The 7,778-nt window shown below is 51.8% G+C and overlaps 1 protein-coding gene across 1 annotated transcript in view; it reads right to left on the bottom strand.

The window, feature by feature from the left end:
• CLSTN1 (calsyntenin 1) overlaps positions 1-7,778 on the bottom strand; it is a 43,385-nt gene that overhangs the window by 29,839 nt on the left and 5,768 nt on the right. The gene's annotated exons all lie outside the window — the stretch shown is intronic.

Here is a 7,778-nt window from a genome sequence, read left to right as displayed (position 1 = left end):
GGTACTTATTTCCCATCGTGTGAGGCTGTACCGTCATTCCAGCTCCTGCGACCGAACCTGCTGCGCTAGGGATCTCCAACCACGCTTCCTGCCGCACACCCACGGGCGCCGTGGGGCTCGTGCCCAAAACAGGAGCCACTAGACACGTGGGTTGTTTAAAATTAAATTTAAATTCATATTAAAATGAAATAATATTAGGGGGCGCCTGGGTGGCTCAGTCGGTTAAGCCTCCGACTTCGGCTCAGGTCAGATCTCACGGTTCGTGGGTTCGAGCCCCGCGTCGGGCTCTGTGCTGACAGCCAGCTCAGAGCCTGGAGCCTGCTTCCGGTTCTGTGTCTCCTTCTCTCTCTGCCCCTCCCCCTCTCATGCTCAGTCTCTCTCTGTATCAAAAATAAATAAAAACATTAAAAAAATTTTTTTTAAATGAAATAATATTAAAAACCCGTTTCTCGGGGTGCCTGGGGGGCTCAGTCGGTTAAGCCTCCGACTCCTGATTTCAGCTCAGAGGCTACTTGGGATTCTCTCTCTTCCACTCGCTCTCGCTTGCATGCATGCGCTCTCTCTCTCTCTCGCTCTCTCTCTCTCTCTCTCTCTCTCTCTCTCAAAATAAATACATAAACATTAAGAGAGAGAGAGAGAAACTGGCGATCCAGACCCAGCCTGTCTGAGCTGGCACAGCTGACGGTGACTGAGGGTGTCTTCCCGACACTGGCCAGGGTGCAGACTGAAGGCCCCAGGACGAGTCCGGCTTGGGCAATGCCACCCACACGGTGCGTTAAGGAAAGTACAAAAGCACTCATTCAACCAATGTCCTTGAGACTGTTTCTGACCATGAGATTACCATGAGAAATGGAACTGTCTGCCAAAAGATGTCCACTCCCTAAATCTCTCCTCCGAGACACCACCAGGCTGGGAGGAGGGCGGAGAGCGCAGAGTGTAGGAAGGCAACGGGCCGTTTCAATGTCATACGTCAGTTGTTCGGGGAGGCTGCGCTGATGATGTCTGAGTAGAAACCAGAGGGAGCTAAGGGAGCAAGCCACATGATTATCCAGGGAAGAATTTCAGACAGAGGGGACAGCAAGTGCAAAGGCCCTGAGGTGTGGCCTGATTTCGGCACAAAGAGGTCTATGCTGCTACAGTGGGTGAGCAAAGAGGAGAACAGATGAGCCAGACAAGGAAGAGTGCTGTGGGGCTACACCTGCTGCTACAGGCCCTGAAGTCTGTCCTCCAAGTGAGGAGGACAGGACTGGAAAGTTATGTGCAGAGAAAAAATAAATGTGGTTTATATTTCACAGAATGCGACTGACTGCCATGTTGAAAATAAATCAAATACAAGGGGCTTTGCTGGCTGGCTCCGTAGAGCACGGGCTCTTGATTTCAGGGTTTGAGTCCCATTTGGGTGCAGAGAACACTTAAAATCTTTAAGAAGAAGATAGATGATAGATAGACAGACAGACAGACAGATATGGCAAAATGGCTACTGGAGTAACACAGGCACGAGAAGCTGGAAGCCAGAACCGGGGGTGTGCAGGGCAGTGAGAAACAGATACGGGATGTGCTTTGAAAGTACCCACGATACTGGATGGACCTCGAGGGTGTCATGCTGAGCGAAATAAGTCAGACGGAGAAGGACAGATACCATATGTTTGCATTCATAGGTCTAACAGGAGAGACCTGGCAGGGGACCATGGGGAGAGGAAGGGGGAAAGAGAGCGGGGAGAGTGAGGGACACAGATCAAGGGAGACTACTGAATACTGGAGATGAACCATGGACTGAAAGGGGAGGGGGAGGGGGTGATGGTCATGGTGGGGGGCACTTGTGGGGAGAAGCACTGGGTGTTATATGGAAACTAATTTGACAATAAACTATTATAAAAAAAAATAAAGTACCCACAATACTGTGGGATTATGAGTGAAAACCCAAGGATTAATAATAAATTGTCTTTGGTCAACATGGAAGGTCCGGATGAGGGAACGGGAATCGTGCCTTGGCTTTGAACGTGCATCTGTATTACAATTTGTTAAGGGTCTCAAAGGTAGGGTTACCAAATAAAAGAATATAAATTGTTTTGAAACTCCTGTACGTCCAGGCTGCTAAAAGACTGGAAAAACTGGATGTTTGTGACGAGACCAGCAAAAGCATGTACTTCTGTCTTTTCTACATATCTGCACCTGTCTGGAGTATTAAGTGAGCTACTTGAATAACGGACTGCACCGAAAGTACGTGGCACCCCAAATCCGTGGGTGCTTATTAAATTGCCGGCAGCCTGGGTCCTTCTGCCTGGAATGACTTTATTTTTGAGAGACAGAGACAGTACAAGCAGGGGAGGGTCAGAGAGAGAAAGGGAGATATAGAATCCAAAGCAGGCTCCAGGCTCTGAGCTAGCTGTCAGCACAGAGCCCAGCACAGAGCACAGAGCCCGACACAGGGGCACAGAGCCCGACACAGGGCTCGAACCCACGAACCGTGAGATCATGACCTGAGCCGAAGCCACACGCTTAACCAACTGAGCCACCCAGGCGCCCCTGCCTGGAATGACTTTAAAAACCATCTCACCAGGGGGCAGCACGAGCCTCAAACTCAGGCGGACACGGGACTTCTGGACGAGCCGTGTGACCCTGTAGATCAGTAAGCCTGCCACGCGGCCACCTGCAGACCTGGCTGTGCACCTGCTTCTCGGGCCTATCTCTTCCTTCCACCCACGGCCTCTGTTTAAATGAGGAAGACGGCTCGAGGGCAGCAAGGCAAAGGGCAAGTAAACAAGGTGAAAATACTGCAGTGTTTCAGACAAGATCTGACAAGGGCTAAACCCAGGCAGTTTTAGGAGGAAACATGAGGGATTTTCAGGACAGGCAGGGCGTGATAACCAGCGGGACAGAGAGAGGAGTCTGCGTAACTCCCTGAGTTCTGGCTGATGGTACCAGCTAGGGAACGAAGGCCCAGAGGTTTGCTTGACTTACTCTCACCAACTTCCTGCTTGTTTCTTTGCTGGAGTACTAAAAAAAATTTTTTTTAATGTTTATTTTTGAGACAGAGGGAGACAGAGCATCAGTGGGGGAGGGGCAGAGGGAGAGGGAGACACAGACTCCAAAGACAGGTTCCAGGTCCGAGCTGTCAGCACAGAGCCCAACGCGGGGCTCGAACCCACAAACTGTGGAATCCTGACCTGCGCTGAAGTCAGATGCTTAAGGGACTGAGACACCCAGATGCCCCTTGCTGGAGTGTTTTAAAGCCAGACTTTAATGCATACAATATTCACGAGACAGACTTCCGTTAACCTACATACAGTAACACTACACAGCCAACAAAGTTAACAATTCCTGAGGTGTCTTCGTAGTGAGTATCCAACCATACTCCGTTTATGATCTTCCTCTTCCCACCCGGGGACCAGGTTGTTACTTTCTGTCCCCATTCTTTCAGGAGCTGATTTTCGAAGTTGTCATAATCCATTCTTCCCTCTTTCCTCCATCCTCCTACCTACAGCTCTGTTAGTCACACACACGTGACACCTACATACGTGTATTACATGTGTTCTGTGACATCATACCCTGGTGACTCTGCCCCTCTGTGTTTCCAGGGCTTCTCCCCTGGACTCAGCCTTTGCAAGGAGAATCTGCCAAAATCACCTCTCCTACTCTAGTCTTTCTGCCCTGCTCCTTCCCACCCAGCTCAGACAGCCCACTCCCACTGCTCTGCAGGTAAGCCTACGGAAACCCTGCTCTTGTCCTGTACGCAAGGTTTCCAGATGACGCGTCCACGTGTGCTGGCCTCCGAACACACAGACCTCTCTTCCCTCATTCCCCAAGGACAAGTGAAAGAGTCAAAAGAACTTTACTGAAGCACTTTTTTTTTTTTAAGTAAAACATAAAAAGAGAGTAACTGATAAACCCAAGAAAGTATAGAGTTGACTTCTCGATGTCCAAAGTCACGTCCAGGGTTCCTGGCTCACAGTGGTAGCCCTCACTTCCTGATCCATCCCTTCGGGAAACCTAGGTTTCGGGCTGGCCCTGCCTTCTCTCCAGGTCTTCTTCCAAATCAGAGCACAGCCCCGTGCTACGTGCTACCCTGGGAGGGAGTCTCCAACGCCTTTCTATGGTCTCCCAGCTCCTAGAGAGTCTGCCCTTATACACACTACTTATGTAAGTCACTAGAGCCGGCTCGGACAGTTAGGATTCCAGGCAAAAAGGGGCTTCAGTGAAAAGCCATCATCAGGAGTTCATGGAATTGACTGCAAGCCAGAGAAAAGGACCAGGGAACAGCCAGAAGCCAAAACAGGGCTGGGGCCATGACACTCCCAGAGCAAAACAGCCTGGGTGGATGGGCTATAACAGCAATTGGCATTAGCGTCTTTGACCCTCTGCTCAATATTCCTGTCCGAGGAGGAAGCATCTGGTCGGCCCAGCCTGGGTTGTGTGTGCGCTTGGGCGGAAAAGTCAGGGTAATGGACTGTAGATGCACCAACCTGGACCCAGCAGGAAAGAGGTCAGGAGCTGTGAAGACGGGACAACGGACATTTGCTAAGCAGAAATGTCCACTACAATGTCCCTGCTAATCCCACTCTTGTCCCTCACCCACCTCTCTCTATGTGGCCATGGTGCCCATGCTCAGCAGCTGAAAGTCCAGGCTGACCTTTATTTTCAGCGACTTCTGACTGCCTTGCTCACTGGTCCAGGCTGATTTCTGGCACAAGCTCACGTGTTGGTCGGATCAGAGAGTTTTCCAAGACACCTTAAACGTGCCGCCGCCGAGCAGCAACCACCACACCACGGCGGTCTCCCTGCACAGGCCACGCATGGCAGCCCGAGGACGCGGCCCGCCCACCTCCTCACTGACCACAGCAAGGCTCTCAAACATCCGCCTGCCACGAACAGCCGGCGAAGCTTGTGAAAAATGTGGCTTGTCAAGCTCCACCCCCGAAACTGACTCAGCAGCAGCTCTGGGGCGGGGCCCAGGCGTCGGTCCTAGGGAGGCAGGCGGGGGTCTACACCTGAGAGATGGGCCTGTCCGTGGCTCCGGAACCTCGCTGGCTGCAGAGGTCTCAGGGCTCCCTGGAGACCCGGGCTCAGCCGCGAGGACAGCTGCGCTGGACGCACCGGCCTGGGCGGTCTGCACGCGGTATGAAAACCACATGCGCGGTAACAGCCCATCTACCCAGCCTGGCAGCAGAGACCTTGTGGCCCAGAGCTGGCCTCCAAACCTGCGCCCCTGCGCCGTGCCCTCGCCCCACACGCTGACTATTCATCCCTCCCTCTGGAAGCCTCTCTGGTTCCCAGCCTTGCTCCTAGTTTCTCCTCTCTGCCCCATGTGTGTATAAGCTATACCCATCCTAACGCCCAGCTGCTTCCGCACCCTCTTTAACCAAACTCCTGCTGCCTTTCTAGGAAGCCAGTCCAGCCTGGGCGTTGCTTCTCTCCCTGGGTACCTCCATTTACCTCTGTGCCAATGCTGGTTCTGCCTTCCCACTCACATCACTGCTGCTTTGAGAACAGGGACACACGTCTCTGCTTTTTTACATTCTCTAGAAGATCTGGCATGGCTGCCCAGTACTGAATGATCACTACCCCAAACCTCTCCTGGAGGCATCCAGAATGAATTCACTCTGGTCCGAAACTTAACACGGAGTTTCTGTCCTAACGTCCAGACACTTAAAACCGCTAAATCAGTGGGGGCACCTGGGTGGCTCAGCTGGGTCTCCAACTTTGGCTCAGGTCATGATCCTGCAGTTGGTGAGTTCAAGCCTCACATCAAGCTCGCTGCTGTCAGCACAGAGCCCGCTTCGGATCCTCTCCCTGCCCCCCATGCCACTCCCCCACTTATGCTCTCTCATAAATAAACAAGACATTAAAAAACAAAACACTAACTTGATGGAGAGTGCCTTATTTTGGGCTGAACCACAGGAAATTTCTGGCACTCCATTTCCTCAAATATTTGCTATTTTCAACATACAAAAAACAGTGGTTTCATTGGGCTTAACTGAATATATCCAATGGACTGTGGCAAAAACGTCTGGCAAGTTGCACATGCCAGAAAAGCTCAAGGAGGTGGCCGTGTGCAGCAGTCACCCCACTGGGCTCCTCGGGGCACAGGAGTCACACAGACTGCACAGAGAGAAGCGTCACAGATCTGAGTTGGTTCTAATTAAATATCAACAAAGATAAAGTTCCCAACCTTGCCCTGAAATTTCTCTTGGATTCTCTGCGTATCACAATTGTTTCATCTTATAAATGATCCGAACTCCATCTGGGAAGGCAGGGAAAAGAATGCTGGGATGGAGCCGGCCTCTACAGGGAGGGGCTGGGTGGGGAAGGAGGCTTGGGCAGGGAGGGGGGAGGGCTGTCACAACAGCAGCACAGCGGCCCCACTGGATACATCAAATACATGTTACGTTTTCACACCTACACAGCTACTCACGGTATTAGCAGATTAAGGAAAAGGGAGTGAGTAAGGCACTGACTCACTTTAATTTCCTAAAATAGCTGACAGGTCCCAAGACTTTAGTCTCTTGACTTCCCCCCAGAAAACAATCTGGTTAGACAGACCCTACATTCGACATGAACGCCTGCTTGGTGACAGTCTAGAACGTGCTCCAGTGACTACGCTTCTGATGTTACGCACGTGTCTACCCGGGGGCCCTGACCCACACTCACATCCTGTGATGGGAGATGACTGTGAAGCGGGACGTTTCCCGTGTTCTCGAGGTCCCACTGGGGGAGCACGCACGGTGGACACAAGTCCACTCGGGGGTCGGACGGCCTGGCTGGAAGGCAGCTCCGCCACTCACGGGCTGTGCCGTCATGGGCACAGCCGTTCGCTCCCCCTGCAGACGTCTGTGGAACATCGACAACCCCCCAGTGCCCGCCTGGGAGCTGGGCACTGAGCGAAGCACAAGCTGCGTGCCACGGGCAGACTCCCTCCGACCTCCCCGCCTCGTCTGGGAAGCCAGGAGCGGCGGGGGGCCCTGCTGCAGGGGACTGCCGAGAAGACTCGGTAAAGCAGCCCACGTATGGCCCTCAGAACAGCCTCTGCCACGCTGCTAAGAGCCCAGCAAGTGACGGATGCCACTGCCAGCGCCAGCACCGTCATGGTGGTAAATGAAACTCAATGTCACCACCAAAACCAATCTAAGATCAACATAAGCATCCAGATCTGGCCTCTGCCTTACCCAAACCACCTCTTAAGAAACACAGTGAGAGGCGCCTGGGTGGCTCAGTCGGTTAAGCCTCTGACTTCGCCTCAGGTCAGATCTCATGTTCGTGGGTTCGAGCCCGCGTCAGGCTCTGTGCTGACAGCTCAGAGCCTGGAGCCTGCTTCCGGTTCTGTGTCTCCTTCTCTCTCTGCCCCTCTCCCCTCATGCTCTGTCTCTTTGTGTCTCAAAAATAAATACAAATAAATAAAAACATTAAAAAAAAAAGAAACCTAGTAGGAAAATGGAACACTGTGAAAGCTATTAGAGAAAAACAAAAAACCTCTCTCACAGAATGTTAAATACAAACGTTTTTGGGGTTTTTTTTGTGATTCCAAAATAGAGATTTATTTATTAAGGATCATTTAGTCTCTGCATAAAAATCACCAATTGTTCCTCATTGGGTTTTTAACACACATCAGTTCTGCTGGGGATGCTCTGTTTGCCCCCAACACATCAAAAATACAGCTCTTTTTAGCGCCAGGAATGACGTTAAGGCAGCGAGGCATTTTTCTTGGGTCTCAGCAGATGGAGGGCTCAGCCTCTCCCCTTGAGAGAATACACATGGTAGGTAGTTTCTTAGGTTGGAAAAGC

Source organism: Suricata suricatta, chromosome 8 (assembly GCF_006229205.1).
Source record: "Suricata suricatta isolate VVHF042 chromosome 8, meerkat_22Aug2017_6uvM2_HiC, whole genome shotgun sequence".
Classification (NCBI taxonomy): domain Eukaryota; kingdom Metazoa; phylum Chordata; class Mammalia; order Carnivora; family Herpestidae; genus Suricata; species Suricata suricatta.
This window is presented reverse-complemented; position numbering and strand designations above follow the sequence as displayed.